General features: G+C 38.1%; 1 protein-coding gene across 2 annotated transcripts in view; it reads left to right on the top strand.

Annotated features, from left to right (window-relative positions):
• The window catches only part of PDGFD (platelet derived growth factor D), a 263,650-nt gene that overhangs the window by 5,791 nt on the left and 239,854 nt on the right, over positions 1–18,005 (top strand). The gene's annotated exons all lie outside the window — the stretch shown is intronic.

The raw sequence follows: 18,005 nt of genomic DNA, 5'->3' as shown, positions 1-18,005 counted from the left end.
TCATTTCAGACCCAGTATGAGACGCTACTGATAAGTTCAGCGTTTTGCTGAGACATTTAATAAGCAATACAGCAACAGCATGCTTTTACAGAATTTACTATTCAGCAGCTTCAGCTATGTAAAATGAAACCAAATGAACTCATAAATGTGCAACAAATCCACTGAAAAACCAAATTCATGTTGATGCTTGGTCAAAACTGACACAATTCTGTAAAGCAGTTATCTGTCAATTAAAAAAAAATTAAAATAAGGAATCCATATCTGTATCACATCGTGTGTAAATGAGTTCACAAAGTTCCATGGTAGAAACTTAGATACTCTTTCCTTTGCTTCTGGGCAGCTCTGTCTCACTTTCATATGTGGCCTCCATGTCCACATCACAGCCTGAGTGTGGCTTCAGGAGAGGAAACAGGACTGGCTCAATATGCTCACGCTGTTAGCATTGGGAAGGGACAGCTAGTAGTTTCCTGCCGCCTCCTATTTTTTTTCAGGGTTTGAAAAGCGTTCATAAGACCTGAGCAGGCACAGCTGGCTTAGGTTTCTAACTGAGGCAGATGAGAGTAGTTCCAGCTTCGAATGGACTGAAGGGATGTGTCCCTGCCAAATTTGTATATTAAAAGCCCAACCCCCAATGTGATGATAGCAGGAGGTGGAGTCCTTGGGATTTGATCACATCACAAAAGCAGAGTCCTCATGAATGAGATTAGTTATAAAAGATCACTTATAAAAGAGATCCTGGACACATCCTATCTCTTTACGCCACGTGAGGAGGCAGCAAAAAGACATGGAATCTGCCGGACTTCCCAACCTCTCAAACTGTAAGAAATACATTTCTGTAGTTTTAAGTCACTCAGTCTGTAGAAAACTTTTATAGCAGCCCAAATGGTGTTTAACCTATCTCTGTATGTCACCAGGGATATACTATATTACAGCCTAGTAAGACTGATGATTTTTAGAGAATGTTTTTGAATCATAAAGGAAAATTTAGATTGTTTGGTAGGTTTATCAGGATCATAAATTGGACATGGCATTAGCTGAGGTATATATGGATTTAATCCAGAAGATTGACAGCACTCACTATGACAGCGTTGTGAAAAAGAACAATTGTAGTCTGGGTAATAATGAACTGTTCTTATTCTTTTAGTGATAACTAATAGACTTGTGTTAAACAAGAGGAAGGGGAACAGGAATTTTTAAATTCAGAATTCTTAATAACTTGAATGAAGACACAGAAAGCACATCTCCTTGCGTATTTTACTTGGAAAAAACAGTTTATGGGTTGGACTAGAAGCAGAGTTTGGCTGATTCTTTTCTACAAAGGGCCAGATAGTAAATATTTTAGGCTTTCCTAAAGTTATGAGGTTTCTATTGCAACTACTCAACAACTCTGCCATTATGAGCAGCCATAAAAGCAAAAGCAAAGTTGCTCAGCCGTCTCTGACTGTTTGCGACCCCATGGACTGTAGCCTACCAGGCTCCTCTGTCCATGGAATTTTCCAGGCAAGGTTACTGGAGTGGGTTGCCATTTCCTTCTCCAGGGATCGAACCTGGGTCTGCCCCATTGTAGGTCGACGCTTTCACTGTCTGAGCCACCAGGGAACATAAATGAATGTGTGTGGCTGTGTTCCAGTAAAACTTTAAATGCAAGAACAGGCAGTGAGCCTTCAGGCTATAGTTTGCTGAATTAGAGAATCTACATGCCTCTTAGGTTGAAATAACGAATGAGATGAATGAAAAAATGAATCCTGTAGAAACAGAATTTAGCTCTTTGGCTGGAAAATAAAAACAGCTGTATTACTATGGATTGGAATAACTTGAATTAACTTCAGGTTATTCTAGATAGATAGAGATATGTCTATATCTTTATCTTCTTACTGATTCTGTTGAACACAGCTGATGCTTCAGCAAATGGTGTAGTTGCTAAGCAACAGCAGTGTGAAACTGGGATTAGTGCTGATACCCAGTTGGGGTCAGGGAGGCAGCAATGCTCTTATAAGTCACACTCTGTCGAGTTGTTCTTGAGGGTGTTGTGCTCTTGTCCTCTGCGGCCTTCTGCCTCCTTCTGATTCCTTCAAACCCATGCCCTAAACTCAGAATTTGCTGCTCTTCTGTATTTAAACTTTCTCTTCTTACTGGCTCCTTCCTGTTAGCCAACACATATGTTTAAGTGTCTTTGCATTCTCCCACAGCATATAAAAGCTGTTTTAATATTTTTTATATAAAAAGCTTTTTTTTCCCCATTTCATCACCATATAAACTTCCTCAGTCTCACCATGCCTCATTGTCTCTGCTTCATGTCTCCCTTACTCACTGCAATTTGAAGCCATCCCTACCCCTCCGGCTGAGGTCACTATGATCTATAGTCTCCTCTGTGATTGGCAGGTCTCTTCTAGAAATGATTTCTTCCTTTGGTTTCACACTAACCCCCTTTGCCTTAACTACTTCTAAATGTAAGTTTGAAATAGTGATAGAAATACAGCCAAACTTAACACAGTACTTATTTTAGATTCTTTGGAGAAGCAAGATTAGAGAAGATTTTAAAAGTGTATCTTATGTTTTGTCACTGTAACTATTATGAACAGTGAAAGAAGTGGAAACAATCTTAGACTAAGATAGGGATCTTATTAATACAAAAAAGAACATTTGAAATTAAAAAATAACTTCATGGTAAAATCTATCTAGCTCTACAGTTGCAGTTTTCTGGAGGTAGATATGCACATATACTGGAGAAGGAAATGGCAACCCACTCCAGTACTCTTGCCTGGAGAATCCCATGGACAGAGGAGCCTGGCGAGCTACAGTCCATGGGATCGTAAAGAGTTGGACATGACTGAGTGACTAAAACACACACACACATGCACATATACATGTGATAAACATAATATCTTAAAAAGCAAAATGCTTCTAACTATAGAAATATGACATTGAATAACCACATAGATACTTTCCCTCATATCCCTGAGTGCTCTTTACCTATTTGTGTTTTTTTGTCTTCTTGGCTGGGTCTTCATCTTCCTGTCTGCCCTTTAAATACTGGTATATTTTCAAGGCTCTGACCTTCATTTTTCTCACTGTTAGTCTCTAGAGGATCTTAGTTTTTGTCCAAAGTGTCAGTTGCTACTTATGTGTGAATGACCTGGAAGTCTATTTCTACTGTTTCTGCCCCTTTTCTGAGCTCTTAATCTGTCTTTTTGCTTTGCTTCTTGAGGTTAGTAAATGGGTGATCCCACTGGCACCTAAAGTAAATGCTCCAATTCAGTAGGCCTCAGAATAAAAGGATTAGTTGTTTAAAATATTGGGCCATACATCCAATAGTGAATTCCTTAGCAGTATTAATCCTTTTGTCGTTTCTCTTCCAGACGCATCATGATTGTTTTTGAATGAACTGTTGAGTGATTGTGCTAGCCAGGCATCCCGTTTTAGACAGGAACTGTACACCCTTCATACCGTTTCCTGACTTCTCATCTCGTCTCCAGGTAGAACTGGCTACTGCTTTATTTTCCCCACATTTCTGTGGTACCTGTTTATTTCCCTATCTGCCATCTGCTGATGTAAACACACTCACTGCAATTAATGAAGCTGTGCGTCCTCACTGTGTATTCCATTGCTTGATATGCAGGACTTCTCAACAAGGTTTGAAGAGTCAGTAAACCAGCAAATCACTGTCTTCTTTTTACGACAGATCTTTAGGCCATGTGAGCCCTATCAGATTGTAAATGAATGGGAGCAAGGATGTTTAAATTCTGTAAAGTTTCTGTTAATTGTCTGGATGGCTGTTTGTATTTTTGAACAGGATGAGGACTGGAAGAGGAAAAACAGATGAGGGAAGGTCATGGAAATATAAAATTATTTTGTGGACACTTTAAGCTTTAGGAACTTGTGTAGTATTCATGTAGATGAAATCTAGAGGAATGAGATAAAAGAGAAGCACATATTTGCATGAAATGCATTCACAGTGAACATGAAGTAATCAGCTGTGTACTATCATGTTTTCAAAGTGAGTGGTATTCATGATTGTGGGTATATCATCATCATCATCATCATCATAATTCAGACTTCCCTGGTGACTCAGTGGGAAAGGATCCACCTGCAATTCAGGAGACCTGGATTCGATCCCTGGGTTGGGAAGATCCCATGGAGGAGGAAATGGCAACCCACTCTGGTACTCTTGCCTGGAGAATTCCAAGGACAGAGAAGCCGGGCGGGCTACAATCCATGGAGTTTCAAAGAGTTGGACAGACTAAGCGACTAACACTAACTAGTTAATAATAGTACATGATAGTCCCAGAGTGTTATAACATGACAAAATACTTTCATAGCCATTATAGACAGTGGTTTGGTGTGAAGAAATGGTCATTTCCAAATGACTTAATGGAAAAATCTCAATATTACATATTCTTTTAGACTGCTGCCTTAGACATAAATGTGACATTAGGGATTACTTTTGGACTAATATCAATGAAATGTGGAGGGTCTTCAACTGTTTTCCCTGCACTCCAAGCCTGCCTTCCCCTACCAAAAAGCCTCTCGCATACTCTGACCAAAATCAATCCTTTTTTGTATGCCTTTCCTTTCCAAAATTAGTATTTGAGCACTTCTACAAGAATTTCCCAGTACTTAATAAAAGTTCAAAAGAAAGGATAGAAGTAAATTAAGGTCATGAAACAAGTCTTGAGGTTCAGTCAGGATGATTGACTATGGAAAGCTGTGGAAAAAGTAATGCATCTCCATTCTGTTTAAAGATTTATCTATAGAGAGCATGTTCGCACTGTTTTACTGAGGATTTAACAAGAGAGTTGCTATTGAGTAGAATTTTTAAAAAGTACACATTTCCTATGAAAACAAAAAGTCCATAGATGAAGTTGGAATATGGAATTAAAGGATGTTTTTAGACAGTTGCTAATTAAAACACACACACACACACACACACACACACAAGAGGATGGTATGAGACCTATTTGTAATTTAAAGGGCAGCCTATTTGGAGTTATTTGAATACTCTGGGAACAGCCACTGTGATTTCATATTGTTTTGATTCAATTCTTTACTACTTTTCACCAAACTCAACTGCAGGAACATAAACACTACTTATTTGTTCAACAAATATTTATTGAACACTGACTACATGCAAATCTCTGGATTAACCACTGAGGCGGAAACAGTTAAACCTAAGGCACACTCTCTACTCTGCTAAAACATATACTTTAGTTGATGAGATAAAATATGCATGGGAATGGACAGAGCAAAGGAAGACGGGGCCATCTGTGTGCTGCCCTCATGTGACGTATTTTTTAAGACTCTGTCCTGTTGACCACACTGTGACTCTTGGTCATCTAATATTTAATTCAGAAAAAAAAAAAAGATATTGATTAGGCTGCTGCTGAGCATAGTACTGTGTGAAGACCGAAAGACAAATCCTTTATTGATTATTAATATTACTATTATTATATCAAGGATTTGAGCAGAAAAGTAATTTTAATTGTAGGACTAGGAGTCATGTGTTCTTCATTTTAGATGTTAGGCTAAATATTTTTGAACCATAAAAGCAAATATACAGGGTTACTTGCCAACCCAGTATGACTTAAATTTTTTTTTTTAAATCAGAGTATAGTTGCTTTACAAAGTTGCATTAATTTCTGCTTTATAGTGAAGCAAATCAGCTATACAATGTATACATATGTCCCCTCCCTTTTGGACCTGCTGCTCAACCCAGCACCCAGCTAAGCTGCCAGTACTTTGCAGCAGGTTCCCACTATCTATCTGTCTTATGGTGTATAAATGTCAATCCTAATTTCCCAGTTCATCCCGCCCTCTCCTACCCACCCCCATGTCCACATGTCCATTCTGTACAGCTGCATCTCTTTTCCTGCCCTGCAAACAGGTTCATCTGCATCATTTTTCTAGAGTCTACATACATGCGTTAATATACGACATTTGTTTTTCTCTTTCTCACTTGCAATGGCCAGCACACAGAGACAATCTAAATGTCCAGTGACAGGTGAATGGTAAAGAAGATGTGGTTCTTATATACAGTGGAGTATTGCTCAGCCATAAAAAGGAATGAAATTTGGTCATTTGTAGAGATGCGAGTGGACCTAGAGTCTGTCATACAGAGTGAAGTAATGAAAAGGAAAACAGCACCAACTTAACTTTTAACATGTGATATGCACTATGATTATTTGACCACTGGATGGCAGCAGAAAAAGGACTGCTTTGTGCATCTTTTTTTTTTTTTTTTTAACCCCCTTTCTTGGTTGGGCATGTCAGCTCAACTAAGGAAATTTTATAATTTCCAAATACATTGAAGACAGCAAATTACAAATCTTGGTAATCTGTCATTAATGTATAGCTATTACAGTCCATATGAGCTCAATAAATTTTAAGTAAAAATAGAATATGTTGAAAATATGTGACTATTTTAGTGCTTTTTTGTATCCTTTTCACTGGTGGCTCTGTGGGAAAGAATCTGCCTGCCAGTGCAGGAGATGTGGGTTTGATCTCCGGTCTGGGAAGATCCCCTGGAGAAGGAAATGGCAACCCACTCCAGTATTCTTACCTGGAAAATCCCATGGACAGAGGAGACTGGCTGGGTACAGTCCATGGGGTCGCAAAGAATTGGACATGACTTAGTTGACTGAACAACAGCAACCCTTACTCGTCTAGTTTGTGTGCATGTATAAAATTCTTGAAAGTCCAATTTAGAAACATCAGTTGAAAACCATTTTCTGAATAAGAGTTGCATGTGCACAGCCATTGGTTGACAAATTTCCCTGGAGCACATGGCCAGCTTGTTGACAACTCTAGACTTGCAGTGGACTCCTCACTACTTGTCAGATGAATGGGTTTATCAAAAATAACTTACTCTGTGGGACAAAAAATATTATGATATCAGAAGTGAGAAGTCATCTCTAAATGCTGCAGTTTCTGAAATCCTAAGGAGACCAGGGCAGAGTGGTGAGCATGTAGAAGTGTAGGAACATGAAACCTGCAGCTCTCTGCCTAGATATAGAACAGTACTCAGCTGCATATAGTCACATTATTGCTACATTAAGGAAATGGTACAGTTAATCCAGCTTTAATAAAAATTGCTAAAAATGTTGTTTCTGTTGTTGTTTAGTCACTAAATTGCGTCCTACTCTTTTACAATCCTATGGACTGTAAAGCTCCTTTGTCCATGGGATTTTCCAGGCAAGAATACTGGAGGGGTTGCAGTTTCCTTCTTCAGGGGATTTTCCTGACCTAGAGATTGAACCTGTGTCTCCTGCATTGGCAGGCAGATTCTTTACCACTAAGCTTCCACAGAAGCCCCAAAATTGCAAAGTGGCATACAAAAATGACTGTTTTTAGTGAATACTTTAGAGCATATTGGAAAACTATATATTGAAGTCTGTATGAGACTGAATGATGATCCTCAGGTCCTAATTCTAGTGCGTCTAAGTGCTACGGTATGTGACAAAAACTTTGCAAATGTGATTTTACTTTGGATTTTGAATGGTGAGATTATCCTGAATTATCTGGCTGGGCTGTGATGCAATCACAAATGTCCTTACAGGGGAGATGTAGGGACACAGGCAAAGGAGGGAGCAGTGTGACCACAGAAACAGAGATTTCAGTGATGTGGCCACAAGCCAAGGACTGCCAATAGTCACCAGAGGCTGGAAAATGCAAGGAAGAGTTTCCCCCTAAAGCGTCAGAAGGAGCAAGACCTTGCCAGCACCTTGATTTTGACTCTGAATTGACCTCACACTTCTGACTTCCAGACTCTAACAGAATAACTGTCTATGTTTTAAGCCAGCAAATCTGTGGAAATTTGTTACAGCAATCGCAGGAAACTAAGTTTGAGTTTAAAGATGAATGGTTGAACTGCCTATTTCTTGAGTCCAGTTTTCTGTTTATGAAATTTCATTGACCATTATAGCTGTATAGACAAATGATGAATTTAGATCCCTGCCCTTTGAATTCTCTAGTAAGACAAGCTGTACTTCTACTCTAGTTCTGTATCAGACTATTTAGGAAATTCTGGTTCCAATTCTTACCTGTTTTTCAGAAAAGATTAAGTCCTGACATGATGGGAAAATGCAATGATCCTATTTTATCAGATTTTCATTGATTCTTAAATATTTCCCTTTACCCAAACATGTCATTCATGCATTTTTGACTCAGTTTACTCATTTGCTTTTGCCACAGACTTTTGTTGTGAGACTGTCGTGTAACTTTCTGTACTGGGGAACAGTGTTGAAAGTGATGTGATAATAATTACTTTGTTAATTAGCTGTTAATTATGTGATAGTAGCTACCATCCACTGGGGAAGGCAGTGGCACCCCACTCCAGTGCTCTTGCCTGGAGAATCCCATGGACGGAGGAGCCTGGTAGGCTGCAGTCCATGGGGTCACTACCAGTCGTACACGACTGAACGACTTCACTTTCACTTTTCACTTTCACACATCGGAGAAGGAAATGGCAACCCACTCCAGTGTTCTTGCCTTGAGAATCCCAGGGGTGGGGGAGCCTGGTGGGCTGCCATCTATGGGGTCACACAGGGTTGGACACGACTGAAGTGACTTAGCAGCAGGAGCTACCATCCACAGAGTACTTATTGGTATAGATAGTATGCTGATAATAATACTATATGTGTTAGCACAGTCACAATATTATATGTTAGGTGATGGGACATAGATCTTTCTAGAAGACATATTGGCAAATATTAGGTTTATTAGAAATTTGGAGCTTAGGACAGAATCAGAGAATTCCAGTTGAATACCTGAGCCCAGTTCCCTTAACTCAAATTGAACCCAACTCTTACCAGTGTAGGGCATCACTGTTGAGTAGAAATATAATGCAAATGAATGTTATTTTAAAAATTAGTAACCACAGAAGAAACCAAAAAGCAGAAGTTAATTTGAATAATATATTTTATTCAATCCAGTCTGTATCCAAATATTGTTATTTCAATGTTTAATAAATATTTTAAAAATACTGATTTCTTTTTATATCCTTATCATATTGAACCTTCAAATATAGTATGCATTTTATATATACATATAACACATCACATTTCAGACTAGTGTATTTCAAATAGTAACCACATGATGCTAGGCATTACTGATTTGAACAGCACAGTTATCTTATGATCACTTATTTAGACCAACACAAGTTATTATTTTTTTAACTTAAAAATATTGAGTTTCTGAAAACTGTATCTCCCTTTCTCTGTTGCAGCATGTTTAACTCGACTATGTCAGTTTTTAGGGGGATTAATAACCTAGCGTAGGCAAGTTTTATGTGGTTTATATTTTGTTTTCTTATTATATCAACATTGTTATAGTTGATGTTCCTGGTTGTTTTCATGTAATCTCTTTAAAAAAAATTGCAGTTATCTCATAAACTTGCAGTCAACCAGGTTACTCAGTTTATATGCAGGTGCAAATTTTTCTGATTTTTGAGAAGCTTCTTTTGAAAATAGCAGCTGGCTCTTTATTTCTCTGTCATGGATAAAAAAAGAAAAAGCTATGTTTAACCAGCACTGGTTGTCTCTTTCATTTACAGCTTAATGTGACTTAGGTAATGACACCATTCTCTTTTATCACTGACCATTAAAAGAAAAAGAACTCTTTGCAGCTGATCAGTGAAAGATTTGTGGGAAAAAAAAATACTGCTATGTGTGTAGGAGGAGGTTAACCTATTATATATTTGGTTCAGATTTTTATTAAATTACTGATATCTCCTTGGCTTTAGAGGCTTTAGACAGCATACATACATTTGGTGTATGCTATTTTAGGGAATATTAAATGTTATGAAACAATTGTTTTGTATTTTAAAATCTCACATCTATAATTTGTTTACTTCGTGGCCCAGAAGTGAAAGGTGATTAATAGAAGTTGTTACAGAAACAAAAATCATTTCTACTTTTACTAAGTGATGTATTTTTACCTGTCTTTTGCTTGGCAGTTGGTTGGTATGACCTTTTAATCTGTTTGTAATTTGGGCAGGAAAAGTGTTCTACTGAGAGACTTGTAAAGGTGTCTTTTTTTTTCTTCTTTTTATTGGTTGGAGGCTAATTACTTCACAACATTTCAGTGGGTTTTGTCATACATTGACATGAATCAGCCATGGAGTTACATGTATTCCCCATCCCGATCCCCCCTCCCACCTTGTTTTTCCCTCACATATTTAGAAACATATCATTGAATTGTGTTCTTGTGAGAAGCTTATAAGTAATGTTGTTATGTAAAACTCTTTTTGCTGTAAAATCTCTTTTACTGGGAATCTCAACCTGAGTTTCCCATGTTGACGTCTCATCCCAGGAAGTCTTCAGCACGGCATGCCTTGTTTTCAGAACAAACACCCAAGACTGGGAAGGCCAAGGAAGGCTGAGAAAGGCACTGCTACAGGAGCTCAGGATCTCTTCAGCAACCCTTTGTGTGAGGACACAGCACAACTATGTTTTTATGGAAAACCTTTCATTCATAAGGCTCTTTTTGTCTTTAGTGAAGAAGTGGTTTTGAAGACAATGACTTGTTTTGTGTGTGTGTGTGTGTGTGTGTGTGTGTGTATGTACTTTATTATTTTTTTCCATTTATTTTTATTAGTTGGAGGCTAATTGCTTTACAATACTGTAGTGGTTTTTGCCATACATTGACATGAATCAGACCCAGTGACTTGTTTTAGTATGCTCTGGTGCTCGGTGTTTATCCTGCTCACTTACCTCTACCTGAAATTGTTTCATTCATTTCACTTGTGTATGTTCTGCCTTCTCCCAAGAACCTAATCTCTGTTAGGATAGATACTTTATCTTTTATTCCCTACCGTATCGCTGGCTCCTGGAATTATACCAGTTACGTAGGAAATCCTCAGGAAGTACTTGCTGAATGATTGAATGGACATCAGCGGAGTGCTGTTCAGATGCAGCTCAGTCTTGAAGCAAGAGCATGATGTCTGTGGGAGCAGTGGTGGGCTGACGGTGAAGCTAATAAAGCTTAAACTTCAAAGTCCTTCCCTTACTAGATCCCTTCCAAGGCCCTGTGCCTGATTTTATATTTATAACATAAATTATTACTTTTCTTAAAGAGAGCATCCCAAATTGTATAAGTATCAGGCTTGACAAAATCTGGGTGATTCCCTGGTGTTAAGGTACATATCTTGTCATTTGAGGTTTGCTCTGAAGAAATGTAAAAATATCTTCTACCAGATGAGCAAATTAATACCATTCATTAAAAGGGACTGTTACCACAAGAACTGGCTTAGCCACATGGTCTAGTCTTAATTTAAAACAGTCTGGCAGACTAAAGAGAAGTTATTGCAGTTCTTTTGTATTGCTTACCTTCTATGCATTTCTGCTTACACACATACACACACACACATGTATATATATATACACACACATATATACACACACACATCACAGGTCTGTTGTACAGTAGTACCCCTTATCTATTATTTTTCTTTCCATGGTTTCAGTTGCACACAGTCAACTGCAGTGAGAACATATTATTAAATGGAAAATTCCAAAAATAAAACCCACATGTTTTAAATTGTGTGCATTTTGAGTAGCATGATGAAATTTCACACTGTCCCCCTGGAGCCCGTTGACAAAGTGAATCATCTTTTTGTCCAATATGCCCTGCCCGTTAGTCACTCCATAGCCGTCATAGGTTATCTTGAGATATCACAGTGCTGTGTTCAAGTCACCCTTATTTTACTCAACAATGGCCCCAAAGCCCAAGCATAGTGATGCTGGCAATTCAGATATGCCAGAGCAGCCTTAAAGTACTTCCTGTAAGGGAAAAGGTGAAATTTCTCAACTTAAGGAAAAAAAAATCAAATCATATGCTAAAGTTTCTAAGATCTATGGTAAGGACATGACTTGTCTATGAACTTGTGAAGAAGGAAAGTGAAATTTTGCTGGCTTTACTGTTGTATCTCAAGCTGTGAATATTAAGGCCACAGAACATGGTAAGTGCTTAGCTAAAATGGAAAAAAACATTCTATGTGTACAGTAAGATATCAAGATAGAGACCACATTCACGTAATCTTTATTATAGTATGTTGCTATGATTATTCTATTTTATCATTAGTTATTGTTGTCAATCTCTTGGAAAGAAAGTGAAAGTGAAAGTCACTCAGTTGTGCAACCCTATGGACTCAGTCCATGGAATTCTCCAGGCCAGAATACTGGAGTGGGTAGCCTTTCCCATCTCCAGGGGATCTTTGTAACCCAGGAATTGAACCCAGGTCTCCCACATTGCAGGTGGATTCTTTACCAGCTGAGCCACCAGAAAAGCCCAAGAACACTGGACTGGGTAGCCTATTGATTCTCCAGCAGATCTTCCCGACCCAGGAATCAAACTGGGGTCTCCTGCATTGCAGGCAGATTCTTTACCAACTGAAAGAAATCTTAGGCCTTAGATTTTTCTAAAGCATAGTAAATCATATCTCAAACTCTCATTTAATTGCATCAAAATTTGTAGAGATTTGGTGATAAGAGAACTCACAGGAGATTTGAAAACTTGATTAATTTGACAAATATTTCCTGAACATCTGTTTTTAGTAAGGCACTGTGTTAAGTAGATAAGGTAGACTTTTAAACAATCTATTAGGTCAACTATGCACTTATATACTATGTATATATTATATATATATTCATACATATATATATATACCCAATGCTATGATAGCATTTTAATATATGTTTAATATATACACAGGTATGCATGCACATGTACATTTATTTATCTGTTCAAATGCATTATATATTTTGTATATCATAAATATTCTCATGCATGACCTAAATATATGTGGTATCATTAATGTGACAATGTTAAAACATGATGCTGTAACAGTTCTAATTAGAGATAGTTATCAACCACACAGAATCAGGAATCCTTTTATGGAATTGAAAATGGTGAAAAAGTGACAAATAGATAAAAGGGATTAGATCTGATTGACAGAGTACCTGAAGAACTATGGTCAGAGGTTCATTACATTGTACAGGAGATGGTGATCAAAATCATCCCCAAGAAAAAGAAATACAAAGGACAAAATGACTGTCTGAGGAGGCCTCACACTGAGGCCTCATAACTGAGAACATAAGAAAACTGAAAGACAGAGGAGGAAAGGAAAGACATACCCATCTGAGTGTGGAGTTCCAGAGAATAGCAAGGAGAGATATGTAACCCTTCCTAAGTGATCAATGCAATTAAATAGAGGAAAACAATAGAATGGGAAAGACTAGAGATCTCTTTAAGAAAATTAGAGATACCAAGGGAACATTCCATGCAAAGATGGCTTAAAACTCAACATTCAAAAAGCAAAGATCGTGGCATCTGGTCCCATCATTTCATGGCAAATAGATGGGGAAACAATGGAAAAAGTGACAGAATTTATTTTCTTGGGTTCCAAAATCACTGCAGATGGTGACTGCAGTCATGAAATTAAAAGATGCTTGCTCCTTGGAAGAAAAGCTATGGCCAACATAGACAGCATATTAAAAAGCAGAGACATTACTTTACTGACAAAGGTCTGTCTAGTCAAAGCTATGGTTTTTCCAGTAGTCATGTGAGAGCTGAACCATTAAATCTGAGTGCCAAAAAATTGAGGATTTTGAACTATAGTGTTGGAGAAGACTTTTGAGAGTCCCTTGGACCGTAAGGAGATCAAACCAGTCAATCCTAAAGGAGATCAGTCCTGAATATCCATTGGAAGGACTGATGCTGAAGCTCCAATACTTTGGTCATCTAATGTGAAGAACTGACTCTTTGGAAAAGGTCCTGATCCTGGGAAAGATTGAAGGAAGGAGGAGAAGGGGATGACAGAGAATGAGATGGTTGGATGGCATCACCAACACGATGGACATGAGTTTGAGCAAGTTCTGGGAGACAGTGAAGCACAGGAAAGCCTTGTGTGCTGCAGTCCACGGGGTCACAAAGAGTCAGACACGACTGAGCAACTCAACTGAACTGAACCAACCCCAGAGAGTCATGAATCCTTTTATGGAATAGAAAATTATATTTGAACCAGACAGTAAAGGTAGTATATTTTCTAAGGCTATTGTGTCAAGTTTCTACATCCTTCTTGACTAAAGCAGCAGTAATGGTTTCTTTCACAGTTCTGCAAGCCAGAAGCCCAACAGTGAGATGTCAGCAGGGTGGTACACCCAGAGGAGGCTCTCAGGGAGAATCTGTTCCTTGCCTTCTTTTGGCTGTTTGCTGTCCTTGGCTTTGCACACATCACTCCAAGTTCTGCCTGCCTGGCCACCCTGCCTTCTCCTATGTGTCCACTACCTCTTGGCTTCTTTTATAAGGACAGTTGAGATTTTTATAGGATTGCATGAGTAATTCAGGAAAATTCCTCAAGATCTTACAGTTAATTATACTGGTCACAAGTTTTGGCTCAGATATTAGTCTTTGGGCGAATTTTAAGAGGCCACCATTCAACTACCTATAGGTAAGACCCTTCAAAGGCTGAGTTTAGGAAGGCATCACAGGCTGAGAAACTAGACTAAGCAGAGGTGTAGGGGTCGGACAAAGAAGGTATGTCGGGTACAAGAAGGAGCATTGGGGAACAGCAGCGTGCAGAGGAGAGGAGAGGGAGGCGAATGAGGGTCATGGTACTGCAGGAGCCCTTGGCCCCTGGGCAGCCATGTTAAAATGAATGGAGAACCAAAGAGGATGCTGTTAACATAGCCTACGTGAGACCTTGCCCAAGCCTGCATGAAGATGTTGGCCATGAGAATAGAAAGTATTGAAGAGAACTCCACTTGCCTGTTTAATTGGGAGGAGGCTTAGGACATTAACAGCAATAGGGAAATTAGAAGACAGAAATGATGTTTGGGTTTGGATGGTTGCTTCAGTTTCCAGCATGACACCTGGAGGAAGGTGTGCTTAGAAATGTGGAGTCGATCTCCACAGTGTTCGGCATGGGAGCTATCCACACTGAAGGGTGAGACTACCGAAGGAAGAAGGGGAGAGGAAAGAAGAGAACGTCTCCAGTGTCACCATCTTGGAGACCTCCTTCCTTCAGAGGTTAGGGGAGCTAAGCTTCCTTTTTTCATTATGTTTTAAAATGTGCACTTTTGACACCATGGGTTCTTTAATGTACAGGATTTTTCACGCACTGATTGTAGGTGAGCTCAATCTCTCTTTATTGTGTCTACTGAAATACTGTTATGTGGACTGTGCTATGATTCTTTGCATTTTGTGTTAATTTACTCTAATTATGACCTGATTAAAGAAACATGGTTATATTTCCTCTTTGTTTTATGGTAATGACTAATCAACAAAATGCTAATTGACGTTAACAATTTTTGCTATATTTGTTCTGATATTCAAATGCTTTAATTAGTATTTAATTTGCATACCAGCCTGAGTTATATATCCTGATACTACTTTTGTTTTTTTGGTTCAGGGAAGTTGTTTATTAAGACATGGCAAGGGTCCAAAGTTTTGTTACTGTGTGTTGTGTTAACACTGGTTTTCAGGGAAGGGAGTTTTCTTTATTAATCAAGGAAATATGCAGGTGATTTCAAGTATGTCATTGAATGTGAAGTGTTTGTCATTTTAAATTTTAAAAAATCATTGGACTATCCTTTGTCTAGTTGAAAGCAATAGCTTCTAAACATAACCTCGGTGTTAGTCTTTAGTTTTTAGTGTTTGTGATTGAATTGTTGTCCCAGGAGCTTATTTCTGGTTCAGTTCAGATTCATATATATGGTTCATATGTCAGTTCAGATTCATATAAGGTTTATCAGATATTTAACTTATCAGACATTAATTTCTCCTGGGGCACCAGGTACTCACCTTTTCCCATGTATTTCCTGTTACTTTTATTCCTTTTATAACGAGGAATAAAAGTAAAACTTTTGTTTTAGAAGGTTTTATAAGGTTTTTAAAAGGTTTTAAACCTTTTCTATTAGAAGTTATATCCCTCTTTCCCCTGACTATTATGCTCTGAGGTCACAGTAAAGTCTTCGGATTTCTGAATTTAGGAATTAGCTGCCGTAGGCTTCAGTACCAGCTTTCACGAACTACATAATTCTGGGTCATCAGTCAATTGGAGAAAAACTATTCTGTGGTATTGTTAAAGCAGATAATGAAAGAATCAAGAAAAAAAAATCATGTGTCTCTAAAAGTACTCTGAAAAAATTCTAAGTAATATAAAATACATGGTAAAATTGTACTATATGTTTAATGCTATAGATATTTAGTTATTTCATTTTGAAGTGACACATTCTAACCACAGAGAAGGAAAGGTTGATGGATGAAAGCTGTGGATTTCGACATATTTTACTTATGAATCACCTGGGGATCATGTTGAAATGTCTAGTTGGAAGATTCAGGAGGCCTGGCGTGGGCCTGGTATGGCGGATCTGTCAAGCACTGAGTGAGGTCCATGTTGTTTTTCTGTGGGGCACAGACTCAGAAGCGAGGAGCTGAAGAACTAATGCAGCGTTCTATCCAGTCAAATATTAGGAGAATTTAAAGGTGTCTATATATATAAAAGTTTATGCCATTTGTGGATTCAGATGCATTCATAATAATACACATAGATCTGTGAGAAAGCATAAGAAAAATTTTAACCTAACTGGAGAATAAAAGCATTTAAAAACTGGAAAAGAAAATTAATCTAACTAGGGATTTTGCTGTTAAAAAAAAAATTGTAGTGATACCTCTTGTTATATAAATTTCTGTCTCAAATAATTGCTTTCTAAACACGGATTTCCTCATGGAGTGTTCTTAAAGTGGATTTTTAAAAAAGAAGAGTTAATGTATAAGTTAGAACCTGTTGTCTATTTTTCTCTGTTCAATAAATATGATAACTTTGATAGTTACATCATTTCATTCTTTTCCTTTAACACATATAATTATTTTACTAGATTAGGTATCATGGATTTATATCATTTGCTCTTAATAAGAAAATTTTCAGAAAATATAAATCTCTGTAACATAGGCCAGGTTATGGGATGCTACAGTGTGTCAAGAATTAGCTAAATGTGGTGGATATAAGATGAATGAGCCTGGTTTTTGCTTTCCTGAGCTCATTTTCTTCTGGGGAGACCCAAGCATTTGTGTACCAGCACTGACAAAACCCTGGCACCTGTCTGCAGAACAGAAGCTATGTGCTCTGGATGAGGGTAGATGTCAGAGGGAGTTTGGTTTTGGCAGACAGCACCTTGAGCTAGGTATTTAGTGGGCCTATTTGGAAGGGCAGGAAAAGCAGGCAGAATTCCAGACAGAGAATTCTAGACAACCAGTAAGTAAGAAGGCACAAAAAGATAATGTTCATTGCTAGCTGAATAATTTTAGGTACAATGGAAGATCATAATTAGTCATTACAGAATTTGCTGCATGGAAGTCAGCCAGTCAGTCTGTGACCAAGTCAACAAGTCCAGACAGTCTATGGCAACAAAGTGAGATTACTAAATTGACTATAACTTTCAAATATGGAGTACTAAAAAGGCTCAGAACTCTCTGGAACACTATAGCTTTTCCCTCTGCTATTGATAAAATTTATCAAATATTGCTTTACTTTTATTCTAGAAACAATGCTATAAATTCTGTATCTGTTGGCATATTTGTGATTTCAGATTTTAGTAGAACGTTCCAGTTCCCATGAAGATCATCCTGTGTTGGCCATCACACTTCATGATGTTTCTTGGCTTAACTCCATTTTCTCCTGCTAGAGTGTATGTTGACAAGTTATAGGGCAAGGATCAAATCCCTTATTCACAGCTATATAATGAGGAGAATGGGCATATTATTCATTAGGGGTGCAATCCTGTATTAGTCCATGTTCAAAGGTCCTTTAAGTTACTGAAATTCTAAAGAGACAAATTTTAAAATGTACTTAATGTCTACACTAGTGTTAATATTTTGTGCAGGCCCTTTGGTGTAATGGGCTCCGGTGCACAGTAGACAGAGCTGGAGAAATGCTTGGTCAGTGGAACAAAGAATGGAAGGCAGGAACTCTAAGGATGGTACTGCTGAACTGTTTGGCATCTGGCGAATTT

This window comes from Muntiacus reevesi, chromosome 9, assembly GCF_963930625.1.
Source record: "Muntiacus reevesi chromosome 9, mMunRee1.1, whole genome shotgun sequence".
In the NCBI taxonomy this organism is placed as follows: domain Eukaryota; kingdom Metazoa; phylum Chordata; class Mammalia; order Artiodactyla; family Cervidae; genus Muntiacus; species Muntiacus reevesi.
The sequence above is the reverse complement of the archived record's forward strand: the minus strand, read 5'-3'. Positions and strand labels throughout refer to the sequence as shown.